Source organism: Sinocyclocheilus grahami, unplaced genomic scaffold (assembly GCF_001515645.1).
Source record: "Sinocyclocheilus grahami isolate Dianchi unplaced genomic scaffold, SAMN03320097.WGS_v1.1 scaffold32.1, whole genome shotgun sequence".
NCBI lineage: Eukaryota > Metazoa > Chordata > Actinopteri > Cypriniformes > Cyprinidae > Sinocyclocheilus > Sinocyclocheilus grahami.
In genome coordinates, this window is record NW_015505211.1 from 1,633,012 (window position 1) to 1,655,681 (window position 22,670).

General features: G+C 35.7%; 1 protein-coding gene across 1 annotated transcript in view; it reads left to right on the top strand.

Annotated features, from left to right (window-relative positions):
* The window catches only part of LOC107578537 (disks large homolog 2-like), a 238,295-nt gene that overhangs the window by 117,008 nt on the left and 98,617 nt on the right, over positions 1-22,670 (top strand). The window lies entirely within an intron of this gene.

Consider the following 22,670-nt stretch of genomic DNA (forward strand, 5'->3'; position numbering starts at 1 on the left):
AATGATCGTACACAGCCTGTATGGCAGGTAGAGTTTGTGTCACACTTCTGGTATCACTCTGCCTTATCAGGCCTTCCAGAAACTCTATATGCACACACACAGAAAAGTAAATACACACACACTTACACACACTTCAACCATCCTCTCGGCCTCTTCAGTCTGTCAGTTGTGCTAATGCTATGGCCTCAGTAGACCGTCTCCATGACAGCCCGTCCTCTCCATGTCTCCCTGCCCACGCCAGGGACGCTCCACTGAAGATTAGCTAACAGCTTCAACGTGTAGATCTGTCACACCTCAGGATTGAATGAGGTACAAGTTAATCCTGAAATAAACAAAAATGCAAGGAAGCATAGCTGCATGAGAAACTAGAGTATGCAGACTGTGTTTCTGTAGGAGGCATATGTTGTGGTCACACTAGTCTATAGATATGCTAAATTATAATATTATTTTTTATTATTTTAATTATTTGTAATATTACTTTAAATGCTTTTATTATTTAATATTATATTATTTATATGAAATGTTATTTTAAAAATAAATATTTGTATATGTATACAATGCTATATATTTAAATATATTGTAATTTATTTGTTTTTTTATTATTTAACATCATATTTATAATAACAATATTAAAGGGGTGGTAGATCAGCTATTTTCAAAGGCTTGATTGCGTTTATGGGGTGCACTGTAACGTGTTAATGCTTATATAAAATTGAAATACACAGTGCACAATTTCTTAAGAAAAAAAGCATAACGCTATAAATAAAAGTAGTTTTTATGCATTCAAATAATTAGACATATTAAAACACAGAATTTGGTAACAATAAAAAAGGTGAAAAAAATAGAACATTTCATAAGACCCTAAACATAATTTTTGTTAAACTTTTTAATAGATTTGATGTTGAATTGTATACGTTTCATTATTTAATTAGACGTGCTTTTGATTAATAAAATGTAATTTAACCATTTAAAAAGGAGTCCAGAAAAATTAAAATGGAAAAAAAAAAAAAAAAAACCAAAACATTTTTTTTAAATTTAAAAAAAAAAAAAGGAATTTGGGAAAAAATAAAACGTATTTCATAGGGCCCTAGCATAGTTATTTATTTATTGTGGTAATCTGAAGGTTGTGTCAAATAGCTGCATTCTGTACGTTTTTACTCATGTACAATAATTTTCTTTGAAATACGATAATTTTGAGCTTCTGGATTCGATACTTGGACATTTCCAATCTGGCAACACTGTTACCAATATCCATGCTTTTCATATAATCATTCTAACAAATGATACTACAGTCCACAAAGGGATTATTTGATTACAGACTGTGGATCTACAGTGTCTGACTGTATAGCACAGTTTGTTGTGTCTTTATAGAATGAGTGTAGCCAAATATCTTTTGCCAGAACTATGAGCCCATTATGAAGACTAACCATGGCTTTACTACAGTGGCCAAATCAAACACAGAGCCATATTTAGTGTGCCTATAGCTAAACAAGCATGTGGGTAAACCTTACAGAAAAGCTGTAATCAACGAATAATTTACACTGATCACATAAACGCCAACAAACACCAGCATTCGAAGTTCACTGTTTGTAGGCGTTTGTCGGATAAGTATGAATTAGCATTTAGCTAACTGGCTAGCGGAGCCAGACAGCGTTTTCTTTGTTTTCGTCCTTGCTACAACATAAAAATAACAATAGAAACTATGGTATTCCCTTTATAAAGGGTTTATAAAGGTGTTCATGAGTGACTAATAACTCATTTACAAATGTATTATAAATTGATAAGAAGTTATAAATGCATAAATAAAAAGGCTGATTTCACCTGACAAATATTGAGCCATGTTTATCTTACATGTTATAAATGCTTAATAAATATATTTATTTAGTCATATTTATTTCACTCAAAACCAGATTCCTGATTTATTTTATGATGCAGCAAAAATGTACTTTTATAGCGAGACTGAAGAAAAAAGAAGAAAAAAAGTAAGAAAAGTGACACGAGTAAAGAGATATAAATGAGAAAAACCTAATAATTACACCCTTCAGTCCCGCTATAATAGTCTTATTTTTGCTGCATCATGAAATAAATCAGGAAACCGGTTTTGAGTGAAATAAGTATGAATAAACTGTGTTAAGTTGGGGCCCATAAACAACAACAACTGCTTTTAAAGTGGGAACTGCTCTTTCATTCAGGACAAGCTTTTGTACAAATCCGGTATTGAACTTGCGTAGATTGAGGAAGCTGTCCTTCGTAAAATGTGCAGCACAGAGAGCTATATTGGGATTATAATTTTCAGGAACAGAGTTAAAAATAAAATTTAACCATTGTTTCCTAAGTTCAGTGTCCCTAGAAAGGCCAAACAAAGAGGACCTGCAATCAAATCTTCCTCTTCTCTAAAGCAGCCCAACAAGGCCTCACCCCCTTTGTTATGTGTTCCCGGGGGCAGGGTTTATGTAAATGTCAGGGTTTGTGATGTCACCAACCCAGGAAGAAGCTTGTTGTAGTAACTACCAGCCTTTGAATTCTGTAAAAGAAAATATCTACCTTTGCACCTACCTGTCGTAACTTGGCAGATGTTGTTTATGTTCAAACAGCAACATTGCACACTAAGTAAAAAAAAAGTGAAATCATAATAAAGGACCGCTTTTAAATATTATTATATAATATGATGCTATTAATATAAAATATTATTTGGAAAAATATAAATAAAACATTTTTATTTAATGTCTATGTATTTTAAATTTCTAATCATTTAAATATTTATTAATGTTAGATTTATAATGACATTATTAAGTAATATTGAATATTATCATTTAAAATGATAAAAATATATATTTTTGGGAGAAAAAAAAAAAAATATATATATATTAAATGCAAATACTATGTATTTTTTACATTTACTAATATACTTATTTTTCAAATAATAATTTACATGAATTCACAGGTCAGAGTTCACCAAACTTGAACTTTGGTATACAGTGAAAGATGAAACTTAAATAAATATTTTAAAATATGCATGTATTTTATGCATTCATGTGCTAAATTAATGGAATACATACATACATTCATATATATATATATATATATATATATATATAGTATGACCCCACCTTTAGCCTCAGACGGCACACATTTATGAATCGTTTAAAGCATATTTTACACAAAATATCCTTGAGTAAATCTGTATATTCATATGTACATGTTGACCAGATGAATCATTCCTGTCCAAGTGAGCAGTTTTTGGCCAGAATAAGTTGAGGACAAGACTTTGTATAGATGGTCAAAAGTCTCTCTACATGAGACTAATAGAAGCTCTCAGTCTGGATGCACTCTATTCAACAGCCAAACTTGTTGATTAAATCTCTATCGACTTTCTCTGCATGTATATTCTAGCCTTGTCATCCCCTCGTGGCTCGGAGAGAGAGTGTGGAACTTTTATGCCAAGAGGTGAGCGAGAAATGTAGCTCCATTATTCTCTCTGAATCTCTGCAGGGCTAAACATGGTGAATCAGCTTGTACACCTGTCGCCTGCTTTCAACCCAGGTCCTCCTACTGAAAAGCTGCTTTAACACAAAGGCACTAATTGTACGGCTACGTAAGACGGTTGTCTCAGAAGCTTGACAGTCGGATGGCAGGATATTGATCCTCAAGTCACATTATTGAATAACATATCAAGCAGAAAGGACATGCACCTTCTAGATGAGATATTAGCCATCCACCAGTCGAGCAAACATCTGTGGTTTTAATGAGCGGAGCTCAGCAGGGGTGAGGCATGATATTTATTAGCAGAATCAGTGTGACTGCAGAGCTCTTTTCTTCCTGAGAGAGCTTTCTTCTCAGAAACGTAGTGAGAGACAGCAAAGGCTTAGGGTTAATGGTGATTGTTTGGTTATCTCTCCTCCCTGGTGAAATTATTACTTCAGAGTCAGGGCTCTGTATGTGCCCAGGTCGGAGTAAAGGACCAGGCTTGATTGTCTGGGAGATGAGCCTGGGATGGAATTAGAGATGAGGCAATTACCTCAAAAAGAAAGAAAAGAGGAGGGGAGGAGGTGGAAGGCAAGGAGAAGAACTAAAAAAAAAGGAAAGGAGAGTTGTGAGGAGACCTAAATACATCAATTAATCACAAATTTGTTACTGTTTAATCCGTATCTAAATAATTTAGCACAGCTGCCAACAGGAAGAAATATGTTAAAGTATTACTTATTATTTAGCATACTTTTTTTTTTTTTCATTAAACATTGTCACATAAAGTGTAACTAAGTGTGGTCACATAAGCAAAAAAAAAGGTCTGTTGTTAATAGTTTAGCGATGTATGGAGCACAGCTTAATTAGAAGTGGTGTTGTTTTAGTATTGTTTATATATTATTATAGTATTTATTAATATTTCGAATTAACTTTTATTTTTACATTTTCAGTATTCATTTTAATTTTAGTTTGTTTTTGCTTTTGTCAGTTTGAATTTATTCTTGTTCAGGTTTCTAGTCATTTTAGTACTTCAACATAAACATATTTATTTGAGTATATTCAAGTATTTATTAAGTATTATTTTCATATATTATTTGAGGCAACATTTCTGATTTTGCTATTTTTTTCATGTAATATTTATATTTTATTTTATTTTTAGTTTTAGTTAACAATAACAGCACTGCACAGAAGTCACACAAAAGTTTGTTTGGTCAATGTAGCAAATTTGCTTGACCAACTTAAAATTGTTGCAAAATCTGTGTGTGGAACTCTTCCGCCCTCACATGAAATTCCAGATCATGTGGATTCCTATTGAAATGACTGGATTTCACCTGCAAAATTATGCTGAACAACAGTAAATGTGACCACACCTTTAGGCCAGTAAACCACCCAGAACTGCCTTGTGAAGGCATGGCAACACAGTAAAAACACACTCAGATCACCTTAGCACCTACATAGCGATGCCCTACCACTCACAACAGTTGTCTCTGTTCAATTTTCAGTATGAGGCATGCTATTTTGTCACAGTTGTGTCTCTATAAGGACAGCATATCTACCACAGACAGGCATTATTTTCCCAGCGCATGTAACAAAGTCAAGGAGTTTGAATTTGTTCCATTAGCATACTAATTGTTTTCAGGTCTTCTCATTTTTGTCACATCACTTTAACTAAAGCGCTTATGTCTGCCTTGAAGCATGAGCTTAATGAAATTGGCTCCAGGGTTTAAAAAAAAAAAAAGTGATGAACTCATTAGTCTGTTCATAGACTCTGTTTTGAAGGGGTTTTAGGAGTCGGGACACTCAGAGAGAAAAAGAGTGTTTGGAGAGTTACAGGGGCCAGCTATGTTTTTTATGCGATGTGGAGAGTAAACAGTCCTTGTCAGTTATTTTGTTTTGCCAGTGAGGGATTTCTTTACATGAACAGACACTTAGAGGCCTATTTAGTTGCTCATGAGAAGCACTTTACTTTTTGCTTATTGTCAACAGCTGCTTAGGTGAGTGTGTAATATCTGCACCACTATCAAAATGGTATTGCAAATTGTTTCTAAATAATCTAGTTTGCACTGTAAAAGAACTATCCTGTTATATTTATGGTTTAAAAAAAACATTTCAGAAATTCACTTTACAAAACATGGTAATATGCTGACAATGTTTCAGGTATTACGGGATGGCGTATTGTTGCCTGTATATTTTACAACTTATGCTAAATTTAAATGTAGTGATAAGCATGAAATAATAATGCTAGTGGTACAACAGAAAACCACATGATGAATCAGATTTCATTGTAAGTGGTCTGCATATAAAACACGGCCAATACACGTATATATATATATATATATATATATATATATATATAAATACTGAGCAAAGGGTCTGAATACTTAGGACCATGTGATATTTCAGTTTTTCTTTTTTAATAAATCTGCAAAAATGTCAACAATTCTGTGTTTTTCTGTCAATATGGGGTGCTGTGTGTACATTAATGAGGAAAAAAATGAACTTAAATGATTTTAGCAAATGGCTGCAATATAACAGAGTGAAAAATTTAAGGGGGTCTGAATACTTTCCGTACCCACTGTATATATAGAGGGTGCACAGGATCAGACACACGCACAAAGACAAAACACCATCACTAAAATAGTGCAATAAACATTACCTAAATTACATGAAATACAACACAAAACACCCCAATGTACATTACTAATCATAAAAATTAGAAAAGCAAAGTTATTTTGATTTCTGGGAATGCTCTTTTACTGTTTTTCTTTTCTTTTTTTACCATAAATTATACAATAATTCATAGATGTACTTGCAAAAACCTAATAAACTAATCTACAAATGGCTTAGTCAAGTCAAGTCACCTTTATTTATATAGCGCTTTTAACAATACAGATTGTGACAAAGCAACTGAACAGCATTAATTAGGAAATAGTGTCAATAATGCAAAATGACAATAGTAAACACTCATTTTTCAGTTAAAGACAGCTTATAACTGTTTCTGCATATTAAACATGGAGAGGAGAAAGTATTTTAACACGGACAAAAGTCTACTTTATCTAAAGTGTCATTGTCCTTGAAATAGCATTCAGTCGAAATTTCATAGTTTCATTAATGATTGCAGTGCTCGGCTGGCTGTCAAGCATAGATTTTTTCTTTTTTCTTTTTTATAATTTTAGAGAATATTAGAGCTTTTTGGCCACCTGTGGATAAAAACACTCACTTCTGTTAAAGGGATAGTTTACCCACAAAAAGAATATTCTGTGAATTATATCAAGAACAAACTGATTCAAAGTGAGAATAGTGACAGGAATCTTTAAAGCGTTCATTTTACAGAGCGACAGATGCTGACATATAAATCATGTAAACACACTTAACATCTGTTGAATTGGAAAATTACATGAGAGAGTAGTGAGACGCTTCCAGAGCTTTAGAGAACAGCTAGGAGAGAGTCACACGTATTACCCATCTGTTTCTCTTTCTGGTGGTTTACTTGCTTCATTGTATAACCTTAATTTTACATTAGAACCTGTTGCTGCTATCAAATACCTGTTTTATGTTTTTTTAGTAAAATATGTCAACAAAGTCAATATTGGAGCATTTCAGTTCACTCTTGAAAAAAAATTATGTACTTATATGCACAGTATGCATATGAATAAGATGATTGACTCTTAAATGAAAGACAGGACTACATTATTTACATTATGAGTTACATATTTAACCAGTGAGAAGGTGCAGTGTCAAAGCAAAGGCATTTTGTTGTTCCTTAGCTTTCTTTCTCTCTCTCCTCATAGATGCCCAGTAAGGTCATTCTTAACCAAAGCAAACACAGTGATATGAATACTAAACTGCCTCCTTAATTGCAGATTACAGAGACTGGGGATTATAAAAGAGAAAATATCTAGGCATCCTGATCAGTCCTCACAGACTGTTTGAAATGCATGCTTCAAGCCAAAAACTGTTTTGAAAATAATAAGAGTTTTTAATGGTGATGAAATATCTGCTTGGGCCAAATCACCAATGAAAAGGGAATATTTTGAACTTGACTGTCTATTTTACACTCTGCGACTATATTTATTAGTATTTGTCTCAGTTATAGCAAATCCCGGCATTGATGTTTTATATATATGGACACATGTTATTGTGTCCTCCTTTCTTAAAATCTGTCTTCTTAAAGTCCATGAATACAGTCAGATCTTGGCAGTTGCCTGGTAACAGATGTGCCTGACTGCAATATTTTTAATAATCAGACCCACGCTTGGGCCTGACCTTGTTATTGTGTGCTTGTGTGTGTGTGTGTGTGTGTGTGTGTGTGTGTGTGACCTTCACCCTGTATCTCTAATGAGTGTAAGTAGCTCTAACAGGGTTATGCTGCACTGCAAGTGCTAAAAGACAGAGAGAATGTGAAGTGGGTTTTACTGACAGGGTTTCAGAGACATCCAGGACCCAACACCCAGCACATGTTTATGCTGTTTTTTGCTCAACTCATTATATGGCTGCTCTCTGTGTCATCCTTTTTTAAATGAAAATGAAAACTCAAGAGATTGGAGCTTGCTTTTTCAGAGTAAGGGCCGCTTGTCTGTATTTGTGTCACATGCAGGGGCGTACCATAATGACTTTTAGAAATTACTAAATTTGTTTTGATCTTTTAAAGAGGTTTGTTTTTCCTAACCTCATTGAAAAAAAAAACTAGCCATATAAAACAGACTTTACAGTACAGTCAAGCATCTGGTTGCTTTAACAGTGGGCTAAATAAATGTGCAAACAGTCAAATTCAATCCCACTGTGGCTACGGCTACCTACTAATGTCCACCTTTTTTAGCAAATAATTTTTATACTGTAATATAAAAAATATTTTATGAATTATATTATTAAAACACATCATTTATAAATATTCATGACCCAAACTGTTCCTGTCATAGTTTGTGCACTGGGCCACTGGAAGAAAGTGAAACTCCTTTTAAGAGAAGAAAAGTTGTCTTGGGCAAAGTTATGCAAATTTATTTACATAAATGTTGCTTATGCTTACCATGGCTACATCGAAAATACAGTAAAAACAGTAATATTTTGAAATATTATTACAATCTAAAATAATTTGAAATATTTGAGCAATAAAATTGCATATTAGAATGATTCTTGAAGATTGTGTGGATCTAAAGGCTGGAGTAATGGAAATTCAGCTTTGCCATCACAGGAATAAATTGCATTTCAAATATATATTAAAATGGACAGTTCTTTTCAATTGTAATAATATTTCACAATATTATACTGTATTTGATCAAATAATCCAAGCCTGGGTGAGCATAAGAGACTTTCAAAAAAACATTTAAAATTCATAATTTTTCCAAACTTCTGACAGGTTTTGTGTGTGTGTGTGTGTGTGTATCATATGTCTAGTATAATTATAGAACTGTACGTGTGATACAATGCAGACAGACATTCCAGTTTGATTCCTTAAAAATGTATGTATTTTTTTATATATATAAACTTAAGGTTACAACACTTGTCATTCTATTTTTTTAACCAAACTGTGTGAATGAAATCATACATGCAGCTGTATTCTCCTGCTGTGTAAACACAGCCACTTTTCATCATTTTCTTTTTGTCCTGATCACATTCCACAGTTTGGGTGGACTGTAGGTCCAAATCTCTTTCTATCCTCAACCTTTCTGTATTTATCTGACTCGGGAGCTCTTATCTACTTCATTCCCTGCTGCTGTGCACCACTCTGCTGTTACACTTCCTGATTTGTGTCAGAGTGTCTAAAGTAGCGACCTCCTTTAATCTCCCAGAGTGCACCTGGAAACTCAAGTTTAGATCCATCAGTGTACACCTCACAGCTTTGTTAAAGAGATAAATTTATTCCCCGAAAAGCATACAATGCACTTAAAACTATTTCCTAGCCGCATTAAACAGCAAGCCATTGGTAGTTTAAACAGAGCACACAAGTTTTCCCTGTGGTTCAGGTGATTGCTGGTGCAGTGGTGATATAACTCAGTTTTAGTGCACTTTAAAGCAGCACAGTCACTGGCAGAGAGAGATAAAGTGCGCTATCGGGTCCCATTGAGACATATCATTTGTTGTAAGGTACACGATAGCATTGCAGGACCATGGAGAGCTCCATATGCGCATACGTGTTGACATCTTAAAGTGGCTTCCCAGTGCTTAATTTCCAACCTGACAGGACACAATAACATGCTGCAATTAACACCCTAAATTACCCACCACAGGCTGGAAACCAAGAGAGAGGCAGTAGGAAGGAGAAGACAGCGAAAACTGGAAGGGAGGGCAATGAAGGTTGCGTTTCAGGCAGAATCCATTACACAATAAGGCCTCCAGAGAAATTGATTTGCTATTAGAGGGTAAATGCATATGGCAGGCAGTGGGATATTTCCTGAAAGGGGCAGAGTCTGAGCCCTCATCCCATGCTCCTTTACAAAACCTTGATGGAACTGCCAACGGCAAAATTGTGTCTAATTTGATGTTGATATTTTAGCATGCACCGAATAAAAGTGTACCTTCTGCTCTTCCATTTCTGATGGATCAAAGACAATTTAAAGAGAAACATCTCATTTAAGGCTCGTAGCCTCATGCTTTCCACCTGTTTCCTGTTAACATTTGCAGAGGGAAGCAGAATTAAGGCCCTCTTACATGTTTCACGAACTTTCGCCAGTGGGCGGCAAGACAGCTAAATCCTAATGCTGTTGTGACGAGTGGGGGCGGGGCCGAGAGCCGTAGGAGTGGAGCGAGGCCGGTGGAGTTTGTGTGCGACAGTCGTCCGCGAGGGGCTGTCGCGCTATTTTGTGTTTGTTTATTTTATTAAAGTTTCTTTGGGGGGTGATGTTTAGGGACCTGCTGGAGCCCGAGCTACAGATCACTTTGATGTGGTCCCCTGTCAGAGCCTCTGCCCTTTACGTGGGCCAGGAATCTGCTGATTCTTCTACAGCTACTGATGACAGCATACAATCTCATTATCATAGAATGCAATTTATGCATGTCAGGAAATTATGGTTTTGTGGAAAAGTGGGTGTGGTCTCTCTATGACACTTTGTTTAAAATAATAGGAGGGCTTAGAAATGTCAGGTGAAAAGAAAAATTATTTTGGTGACTACAACACACACTTATTGTGAACCAAATTGTTCACAATAATATCAGGAATGTGTATCAAGAAAATAAATAGTGTATATTTGATCCTAACTTTTTTGTGTATTTATTTGTTATTTCAGATGGAGGCAATGGTTACATGGCCATGGTTCACCCGTGACATGACATAACTTTGTATGTGGGGGAATGCAATGTCCATAGAGTCAAGGTCATGATGTGGCTCAGTAATTTAACTGGGATCAATGGGATCATATGGCTGTGTGATTCTGACTGCTGAGACTCACTAATGCTGATCTGAATGTGTGTTCTACTAACACTGTTGTACAATACACACACATTTTAATCTTATCGTTACAACCTGTCGAGTACAACAGCAATAACTGTGGGATTACTTAAGTTAGAGACCACTAATCAATCCTTCTTTCTTTCTTTCTTTTTTTCTTTCTTTTTTCTTTCATTAGTTTACTCTTTCTGTCTGTTTTTCTCTTAAGTTTGTTCACTCTTCTGGTTTTTCTTTCTTTCTGTCATTCTTGTTCATTTTCCTTTTTTCTCTTTCATTTGTTTGTTCTTTTGTTTCTTTAATTTGTTCATCTTTTGTTTGTTCATTCCTTTTTTTCCTTTTGTTTGTTCATGCTTTCTTTTATTCCTTCTTTCTTTCTTTTCTTTCTAAGGCTCTGTCAAATGAAGGTGTACTGCCACTTTTTCTGCTGCCATCTCAGTGGCTATCACCTTCAGATGATATGTGATTGATTTTAGCATTTCGGCCATGAGTGACATATCTGAGCGAGAAATGATTTTACCCTTTCAGATGGGGTAAAACTAGGGATGCACCGATACGGATACTGGTATTGGTATCGGGCCCGATACTGAGCTCCTGTACTCGTACTCGTACTCACGGGCAACAGCTCTGGTGGACATTCCTGCAGTCAGCATGCCAATTGCACGCTCCCTCAAAACTTGCGACATCTGTGGCATTGTGCTGTGTGATGAAACTGCACATTTTAGAGTGGCCTTTTATTGTGGCCAGCCTAAGGCACACCTGTGCAATAATCATGCTGTCTAATCAGCATCTTGATATGATCGTGACATCTGTGTACCGTTTGGTACGTACCTCAGTTTGGGGGTCATGGTTCGATACGATTTCGGTACAACAGGGAAAAAAACAAATCTACTATGCTATGTTTCTTTTCATTTATTTTGAACAGACAGTAGTACAAATTTTTTTTAAATTCCACCTAGATGTGAAAATACTAAATATTATTACATTGTTATATATATAAAATTTGCAGTACATATATACATACAAGGAATAAATTCTTGAAATATATTTGATTTAGTTTACAGATAAACAAGAGAAAAAAACAGTGCGACACGTAACGTAGCCTATATATGCCGAGTTTCAGTTAATTTTTGACACGCTTAATTTGTTCACAGAAAGGAAACTCAAATGGCAGAAAGTGACATCCTATTTGTTTTCTTTATTTTACAAAAGCACAATGTTTTGTTTTCATTGTGAGTGTACACAAATAAAAGCAGACCTTTATACAGTGATGCATTATTAATAAGTCAGTAAGTGTTTAAAGTTGATTCTGCTGGTATAAGGAAGGCGTGCGCGAATACACGCACACAAAAAACATCAGTTCCAGCATTGCTAAGAAAGTGACATCCTATTTGTTTTCTTTATTTTACAAAAGCACAATGTTTTGTTTTCATTGTGAGTGTACACAAATAAAAGCAGACCTTTATACAGTGATGCGTTATTAATAAGACAATAAGTGTTTAACAGTTTAGTGCACAAGCCTGTAAAGTATACTCTTTTGTCAGTCTGTGTGAGACTCAATCAGAATCAGCACATGGTCACTGTCTAGTGGGCTTTGTTTTCAAGTGCACAACTCATGGCATTCGCTGTTCTTCTGCTGGCGGCCGGTTATCAAACAGCGTTGCATTGCTGCGGGTGCCCCCTTCTGGATTGGGGGTGAATTGTTGTGAATTGTGAAGTGTATTCGTTGTAAGCCCTCATGCACCGAACGGAGATGTCCGTACCGTGACGGTTCGGTACGAATACATGTATTGTTCCACCCCTAATGTACACACATGTAGCGGAATGACAATAAAGCTCGACTTGACTTGACTTGACTAAACTCCAGGGCTTCGGGTGGTCTCAAAGCCACCCTTCGATTTTACTTACTCCATAAAGCCTTCTTTAATGAACAGCATCTGACTGAATGACCCCTCAGTCTGCTGCTTCTTATAGTCTCTGTGTTCATGATGGAGTGTAGGGACCTCTGACTCACTGAGATAATCAACAATGCTGTACCGCGGGTTTCTTACGCACATCCCTTCTGGGGTAGACCTATTATTTAGAGAATGCAATGCCCCCCCCGGTCCATTCATTTCCTAGACATGAGTGGGCATTACGAGGAAATTTCCTTGCGCACACAGAGCTCCCCGGTGTGCAAAAATCAATAGCTGCGCTGCTATGCATGCAGTCTGAAAAGCGCACCACTGTAGCCCATCCATTACAGATGCGCCGCAGGATAATCAAAGCCAGACCTGATAATGAAGGAGCTCTGCTAAGGCAAGCATATTTCAGCACCAGCTGAAATGAAAATTATGTTTCCAGTGGACTGTAATTTGTGTATTAGACTATTAGTTTTTTTTGATAAATAAGAATGATTTGCCTAGAGCAAATCCAGATTTAATCCAGATTTAACTGTACCATTGCACAATTTCACACAGAGTTTGATTTGTATCCCCAAACAATACAAAAAAGTATTTTTCCCGTTAGTTCGTCATACATGAATGTATAAAGATGCTTATATTTTAGGTATGTGGCCCCTTTCCAGGCGATAATCATATTTTGGGGTTAGTGTCTTCAAAATGTCTGAAAATCTCTGGTCTAAAATAATTCCCAAATAGCTGTTTTTAGCTGATGTATTATATTTACCAACAAAACAATTTTTTCTTTCAAATAACATGAGCTGATTAATTTTGCTTATTAAATAGTAATGTGTATTAAGAAAGTAAGTTTCATATACAGTACTGTAAAGTGTGATTGCTTCTTGTGAATATGACACATAGACCAGAGTTTTTAAACAATATTCTGTAATCAGCTTACACCGGAGCAGAATCAAGAGTACTTTATTCAGCTCAGTGCTGGAATTATGTTACAATCATAATAATATGTAGCATTTAGAATGTGAATTCAAGATGAAGTGCATAGTTATGCAACAAGCAAGGTGTACTCATTTAACAAAATAGCTGTTTATTGATTCACTGCAGGAGAGATTTATTGCCTCAAATTCAGTTTATTCTCTGTTATATTTCCTGCTTAGACTCCACTGTTTATTCTCTAGCTATAGAAATTTAGATAAAACTAGATTCAGTGTCCGCCACCCTTTTTAGTTATACAGAGGATATAGGGGTTGAATCCTGCCTAGCTTTCAGCGATAAACCCGCTTGATTAATCTCCTTATTTGAAAAGCGAATTTTACAATTTCATCGATGTACTTTGTGTAAATATTTAACTGAATTAAAACTTAATATATGAACCTGGAGCTATACATGTGGCTTTGTTAACATTCTCATGTACTCTTTATCTTAAAAACATGAAAAAGGAAATGTACTTGTAAAATTGTGGCCAGCCCGGAATAGCCTATTTTTCCCCGCTCAGTAACCTGTTCTATTGCGCACCTTATTATAGTTCATTAGAGCTTTCTACCATGTTTTTCGATGCCTGCGGCTTTTTGGCACTCAATTATTGTGTTTTGTGTCTATCTTTAAGGTGTACTCCAGCGTTTTTCTGCAGCTCCATGTTGTCAAAAGAACATCAGTGAGTAACATTATGACTCAAGGCTTCTGTAACTCTGTAGCGCCTCCATTCGCCCCCACACGGGGCGAATCACATCCCTGCCTCATTATTTATCCCACACCACCCTCATGCTAACATTTCCACATCTTTGCTGGCTGAACGAGCTCACTATGTCTGCTCAGATCTCAGTATTCCCATTCTGATTTGGTTGAATGAACATTTACCATGGTAATGTACAGTTAGCCTGAAAAGGTTTCGATTCAGATTAACTGCTATCGCCAATGGATGAGCTGATCTCTATTTGTAGGCTCTGGATCGCTTTTATCAGTGTGTCCATGCAGGACCATGAATGGCTCTGGGAGTGGTTGAAAGAGCCTCTGGGATTTCAGAGGCGATGTTCTTTCACTTTTGCTGATGAGAGCAGTTCTGTGAATGTGTGACGTTGTCAGCGAAGACGTTCAGTGATGTTAATATGAAGCCCATTTGCAGCGTGTGAAAAAGCATGCTGGGGTGTGATGGGGAGCGGAAGGAAGAATAATGAAATCTCTCCTCCTGCTGTAATACTCACTCACACACACCCACTAAGCAGAACAGTGTGAAAAATGAGTGTCTTATAAGTATGAGGGCTGACCATTGATCTGTGTGTCAACTGAGTGTTAAAAATGATGGCTCTTGAAAAATGTAGAGCAGTCGTATTATAACTAAGCAGCAGTACAAAAACATTAGCAAATAACAGTTAATCACAACAGACAAGTAACATTTTTCATTACCCATGACTTCTTGGCCTGGTCCAATGATTTAGAAGAGGTTTCACATTTTAATTAAAAACACCGCAATCAATATTGTACAATATGATAGCAAGAGTATCCGTTAAAACATGCACTAAAGTTTGGAGTCATTATTGAAAGAAGTCTCTTTTCCTTTCAGCAACCATTACTCCAGTTTTCAGTGTCACATAATCTTTTAGAAATCATGCTTATTTGGTGCTCAAGAAACATTTATTATTATTATCAATGTTGAAAACAGTTGTGCTGTTTCTTTTGTAACATTACAAATGTATTTGCTGTCACTTTTGACCCACTTAATGCATCCTTGCTGAATAAAAGTATTAATTTCTTTTTTTTAAAATGACCTCAAAAAATTATTTCTTGTTGCTCAGGAGATTTAAAGTCCATATAAAATCAAACTTGACCATATTTACTTAAATAATACGCATTCCTGGTTTTATTGAGGAATTAAATGGTGCATGTTATTCTAAAGAAACAGTGTTTGTGTTAAATTCTAATGTGTAAAACCAATTACCCATTACCAAAACCAATTACATCTCTACAATTTTTCTCTTTGAAAAATTGGAATTATGTCACAGAAGTAAATGGGTTGCATATGCATTTAATGTTGTCTTTAATGGGGTCCTCAGTTATGCCTAAATTGAGTATCATTGCTGTCTTTTACAATCCCGAGTTTGAGATTGAGATAATTGGTAACTTGCAGAGAGTATAGAGCTATAGATTGAATGTGCAAAGCATAGTTCAGAGTATTTGGTCCTTGAAGAACTTTATGAAAAATGTTTGAGATCATATTGAGACCTCTGACTTGTGATCACAGACTTTGGTTTCTTTGAACGCAGTTTGAGACATTGTTGAGTCCTCGTCTGAAACTCCAGTTGTCCACTCAAAAATTTTAATTCTGTAATCGCTTACTTACCATCATGTCATCCCAAACCTCTATGACTTACTTGCTTCTGCAGAACCCAAAATATATTTTGAAGAATTTCAGGAACCAAACCGCATTGGAGTCCATTGACATTCCTCTAAAATATAATCTTTTATGTTCCACAGAAGGAAGTACTGTAGGTTGTGCGGTGAGTACATTTTTGGTTGAACTACTGTATATCCCTTTAAAAAATCTCTCTCTTTCAAACACAATTTAAATTTGCTTGTTGTGGCATTAAATGATACAATTACAGGTAGATTCCAGCATTCTGTTCAGCGACCATAGCAGTCTCACGCAGGTGTGAATTTGACAATGATCCAAAGCATTTCAGAGGTGTGAGGGAAGCATGTTTACCCTCACTGATGGCACAGACAGATTGTGTTTTTGGTCCCAGAGGAACCTCAGGTGCGTTAGATGATTTATCCCACTAGCTTGAGGAACCGCATTCATCTCTCACACAGGCAGAAGAGCCCCTGAACTCTCCCACTCTGTTAGCACAGACAGAGAAACAGAGTTTAGGTCCTGCACACAGTACCATAAAGGAGAAGACTCACCACTCTGTTGGCAATATGTATATAAACCTGCAGACAAGAGAAAGGAGAAAACAGTGAGACTTTAAAGAGAGAGTGCATGAGATTTGTGACTTCTCCAAGCAGTCTGTCTCTTTTTGCCCTCCCTCTTTCTCTCTCACCTGCTCTAGACTGAGTGCCACTAGACTGAGTGTGTGTGTGTGTGAGAGTGTGTGTAGATTATTACTGAGGGGAGAAGAGTGTGAACAGCATCTCTCTCCCTCTCTCTCTCTCTCTCTCTCTCTCTCTCTCTCTCTGACGCTGGGACTGGTGACTCCTCCACAGTGTTTACACATAATTCATACGGAGAGATTCCACTCGGCTTCACTATGTTTGCCTCCATTTGGTACGCCAAGAAGCTTGGACGCAGGCTGCTTCAGAATGCTAGGAAGGCTAAAATGCAGAAGGTAGGTGTGGGAGATTTCCATTTACTCCGCAAAGAGTTCATTTAATAGAATATGACCTTGTTTGTAGTGCTTTCTAATCTGAATTGATTAGCAAAAGGTGGATTGGAAATGGAAATGAGAAAGGACATGCATTATTGGCTTGTTTCTGGTGTGTGTTTTCATTAAAGTTTGTTAATGCTAAAAAGCAGTTGCGATAATCGTAAAGGAGTTTCTGGTTTGCAAGATTGAGTACTTCCCATTTTTAATGTTTTATCCCATTGTCTGAATCCCAGCTTGCTTTACAAAGCATTAATAATGATCTGTATCGTTCTCATTAAACGGCATAAAATCCTCTTAACCTGCTGCCTTCCTGTTATCGTTGTGTTTACCATGCTGTACCATCTGTGAAGTTTAGCAGTCTGTCTCCCTCTCTTATTCTCACTCTTTCTCTCGCTCTGTCGACTCTCATAGCCTTGAGATGTTCAGCACCATATCTGATTTGTCCTATAGCCTGCCTTCTTGAATTTTAGCTAGTCTTGTTTCTGACCAGCTCACTTCAATTCTTATTTGTCTCTTTCTATCAGTAATCCACAATCTTTGGTGCCCTTGCTGAGGATCACGGTTCCTGTCATTAGCAAGGGTCCTCATCACTGTTACTCTTTGAAGGGAAGAGGTGTGTCTGTGCTTGAACTAGTTTAGGATTTGTATGCAACCGGTTTTATTCTCTTACCTGCCTAATGTGCAAATGCTCAGAGTTTGAAATTTTTACTGGGGGATTCTCACAAAGTATGTCCAGAGCATATCTATGCTATATTTCAACCTAAAATGGAAAGAAAAATAAATTCAGTACTGTTCAAAAGTTTGAGGTCAGTAAAAAATTGTTTAAACATTTTTGAAAATCACTCATGCTCACCAAGGCTCAATATATTTGATAAAAATACAGTAAAACTGTAATATTGTGAAATACTATTACAAATTAAAAGGGAAAAAAGTTGTCTAAAATGTAATTTATTTTTGTGATGACAAAGCTGAATTACTACAGTGACATGATCCTTCAGAAATCATTCTAATATGCTGATGTGGTGCTCAAGAAACATTTCTTATTATTATCAGCGTTGGAAACAGTTGTCCGGGTTAAGGTTTTTGTGGAAATCATGATACATTTTTTCAGGATTTTTATGAATAGAAAGTTCAAAAGAACATAATTTATTTGAATTATTATTATTATAACATTATGTAGGTCTCTTTCTTTAAAAAAAAAAAACTGACCCAAAGCTTTTGAACTTATGAATACAAGAAAATGAAGCGTATTTTATAAATATATATATTATATATCACGTATATATACAGTATATATTAAGTTTTTGCACTGTATTTTTATGACAGTTAATGTTATTAATGTAATACTTTTGTTTGTTTATATTTGTTGTATAGTATTTTTTCAGTCCTCATTCTCAGTGATGTTTATTATATTCTCAATTACTGTAATACAGTAATTAAAATTTGCATAAATGGAAGATATTACATCAAATGCTACAGATATTTTTTTTAAATAATATATATTTTTCCACATTACGTTAATGAGAATCCTGAAGTGTGTTTAATGCTTAATTATCAGGAAAATAAAATAAGAACCATTTTTTGTGAGATTCACCCCCTTTGGTTAAGTTTGTGTGTTTTTGGTGCAGGCTTTGTTCTTCATGTGAGCAGCCAGCATATTGCTGCCTAGCAACCCATAACCTAGTGTTTGGGTGAAAGAATCTCCAATCTCTTTTTAATGTTCACACATTTAAACACATACGTTTTCATATGCTGAAGCCTCCGAGGTGAGGAGGAAGATGAAGAAACTGATTTAAGCACACAAAGTGAAGTGTCCAAAGGACATATCCTCCAGTCTGGAACTTTATGTCCAGAAGAGCAGAACGTGGGCGACCGTAGGCCACATAAGGGTGGATCAGTTAATGGTTCTGAAATATGCTTTAATGTGGCACAAATCAGTTTTGAAGGAAAAGTGCTAAATTGTCATGAAAGTGATTGACCGTGACATGTTCTTGATAGGTTCATAAATTCACCCCACCAAAAGCTTGATGATTGTATTGATTTTGTTTTGGCAGGAGGGTTTCACACCATGCTCACCTTCCTGCCTGTGCTGGCACTGTTTCAGACTCTCCAGCAGAGGCTTCTGGAACATCGCTGGAGTTTCTTTGAAATTTGTTTTATCTATCCACAGAGGATCCTTTGTGTGATGTTTCTTGACGCTGCTGATGTTTGGCCTGTTCTGTGTGAGGTTTTATGATCTTTGTCTCTAAGGGAAGATCTATCAACTACAGCAGCAGTTTGGTAATAATTGAAATTCTTTAATTTGGCAAACTGTCATTTGGCTTTGTGTTTAAAGCTAAGGGAACTGTATTGCAGAAGGAGTGAAACTTTGTATTATAGAGATTTATTGGGTTAAAGTGCATGTTTTTAGCTTTTGTGCTTGATTTTCCAGTGTATTTTTCTTTTGATTTATGGATCCATAAATAAGCACCTCTCACACACCTTGAATAGTTGGTGCAGGTGTGCTGAACACAGAAAATAATATGAAAAAGAAGAAAACGGTCTTGGTACACTGCTGTAGCTTTCAAGCTTTCAAAGAAATCCCATATTTTTTGAAATAGTAATGATTTGATCAAGCCTTCATCAAGCTTTTTAACCAGATTTCTGGCATTAACGATTATTCATGGTTTTGCTATTGGTGTGCTACCTCTGAGAGGGTGTTATGGATAAATCCCAGGGCTTGTAAATAGATTTGTAAATGTTTATGGCCCAATCCTTACAATGAGAAACCATTACAACCCTAGGTTGTTCCTGCAAGTTCCTGTAAGTAAATAGGCACCTGCTATATACAGTGGGGCAAAAAAGTATTTAGTCAGCCACCAATTGTGCAAGTTCTCCCATTTAAAAAGATGAGAGAGGCCTGTAATTTTCATCATAGGTATACCTCAACTATGAGAGACAAAATGAGAAAAAAAATCCAGAAAATCACATTGTAGGATTTTTAAAGAATTAATTGGTAAATTCCTCGGTAAAATAAGTATTTGGTCACCTACAAACAAGCAAGATTTCTGGCTCTCACAGACCTGTAACTTCTTCTTTAAGAGCCTCCTCTGTCCTCCACTCGTTACCTGTATTAATGGCATCTGTTTGAACTCATTATCAATATTCCTTTATATTATTAGAACATCTCAGTACACTTTCTCTACTCTTTTTTTCCCCACATCTTCAAAGATCCAATGACTTCTGCCACAGTTCATAACGCTCAACTTGGATTTGGGGAGTGTTTCTCACTTATTCGTGGCCTCACAGCACACCTACTATTATGAAGGAACCACTGAAGCGATACAATCAAATTGAAATGAACATTTTTTCATTATTTGATCAGTGGAAAATGCCCATTTTCAGCCATTTTTTTGTGTGTTTTTGAATAACCTCTGAGCAGAAGTAATTTATTTAAGTGATTTGAAGAGGCCTTGGTGTTGTACCTCTATTGGCTCTATAGCCTTTATGAGCTCTCCCAAAAATAGTGCTTTATGTCAATATTTTTGATTTCATCTCCAGAAAGATGGTTGTTTTTGGCTTTGTTTATGTAGCAGTGAGGCTCTTTGTCCTTATGTGTTCAGTTGCCCTTCATATAAAAGATGTGTGTCTGGGTCAAACCTGGACAGCATGCACTCTCAGATCATGTTGCCCGCTTGTCCTCAGACCCATTAAACTTGAGGAACAGTTGAAAGTACACAGTCTCTATCCTCTCTTTGACCTGCCCACCCCAGCAGCTGCTCTGCAAATGTATCCACACTTAAAATATGTCCTGAAGTTATACTGAGTATCTCATATTCCAGTATTTTAAGGGATCATTTATCCTAAAATCAATCTTCAAAAATGACTAAAAAAATAAACATATCCTCATCATAACAGTAGTCCACATTACTACACTATATTTCAAGACTTCAGTAGCCATTCGACAGCTTTGTGTAAGGAACAGATATAAAATTATTTTGCTACTGTATTTGCTGAAAATTTCTTGACATTTGTCACCATTGATTTTCATTATATGGAATAAAACACTTTGGACTTTTCTGTGACTTTTCATGAAAGAAAGTCACAGGTTTTTAAAAGACATGAAGACAGAATTTTCTTTTTAGGTGTACTTTCTTTTTATGGCTACTGAACAAATAAGTGAAAATTAGTGGTTATAATTGCATATGAGTGCATAAATGTGCAGTCAACACAAAAAGATTGAATACTTCAACTCATTTTATGTAAAGGCAAACAGGAGGAATGTCTAAAAGCTTCTTTTTTTAAGCGGTTTGAAGTCAAGGTTAGACTTTACAAATATGTATCTTAATATATGAAATATGAAATTTGTCTTGCTATGAGATACATTTTCTTAGGGTGACATTTTACCTATTGACCCAAGTGGTAACATTTCAACACTGTCAACCCTGTACTATAGTATCAATTCAACATTTTAACATCACACTTCATTCTGCATTCATCATCACAAACCATGGTCAAACATGGTAACACTTTACAATAAGGTTCATTAGTTAACTACTTTAGTTAACATGAACTAAGAATGAACAATACTTCTACAGCATTTATTAATCTTAATGTTAATTTTTAACATGTATTAATGCATTATTAAAATCAAAAGTTGTGCTTGTTATCATTAGTTAATGCACTGTGAATTAATGTGAAGTAACAATGAACGACTTTATTTTCATTAACTAACATTAACAAAGATTAATAAATACTGTAATAAATGTACTGTTCATGGTTCCTTCATGTTAGTTAATACATTAACTAACATTAACTAATGGAACCTTATTGTAAAGTGTTACCTCAAGTGTTACAACCTGTGTTATTTTTGCTTATGAATAATGTTAGAATAGAATAGAATTCTATTATATGGAAGAACTGGAAAAAAAAAATTATATTCCAAAGTAACATTTGTAAAAATTCAGAAACCTTTCTTTTAGACTTTTAGGTTATAGTATTTATATCTAGCAGTATATAAAACAATAGAAGTGTATGGAATGTACCCATTTAGATAGAAAAGTAAATGGGTGTGAGTGTGTATAGAAATAGCAGTTCCACCGATGTCAAGCAGGAATTGTTAGCAAGCCTTACACTATATCTTTTCCTTTATAGTTTCAGTGGCGATGAAGTTCTGCTCTAATTCTTTCTGTGAGCACAGTGCAGTCTCACATATTTCATGCCGGTCATTGAGCCCTCATAAAAAGAACTGCAAGGTTCAACACATTTCTTTTCTCATGTGTGTGTGGCCCAAAACATTATTAGATTCGGCTCTGGCTGGAGCCTTCCCCATTTGTCTCCCTCATTTGCTTCTGTAAGGTTTTATCATGCGGCGATGACTTTTTAAAATTGGTTTTCGTGTAGGGCCTGATTTATTTAATGCAACTTTACTGTCCGCATTGTTCTTCACATTCATATTGGAGGGTGGCTATTGCCTTTATGCCTGTAAAATGAGGCTTGTACATTAGCAGAAAGATTTTTTTTATTAATGTTGCTATTTAGTGATTCAGCAATGTATATGTATAGGGGCTTGGCACCGGGCCAGCA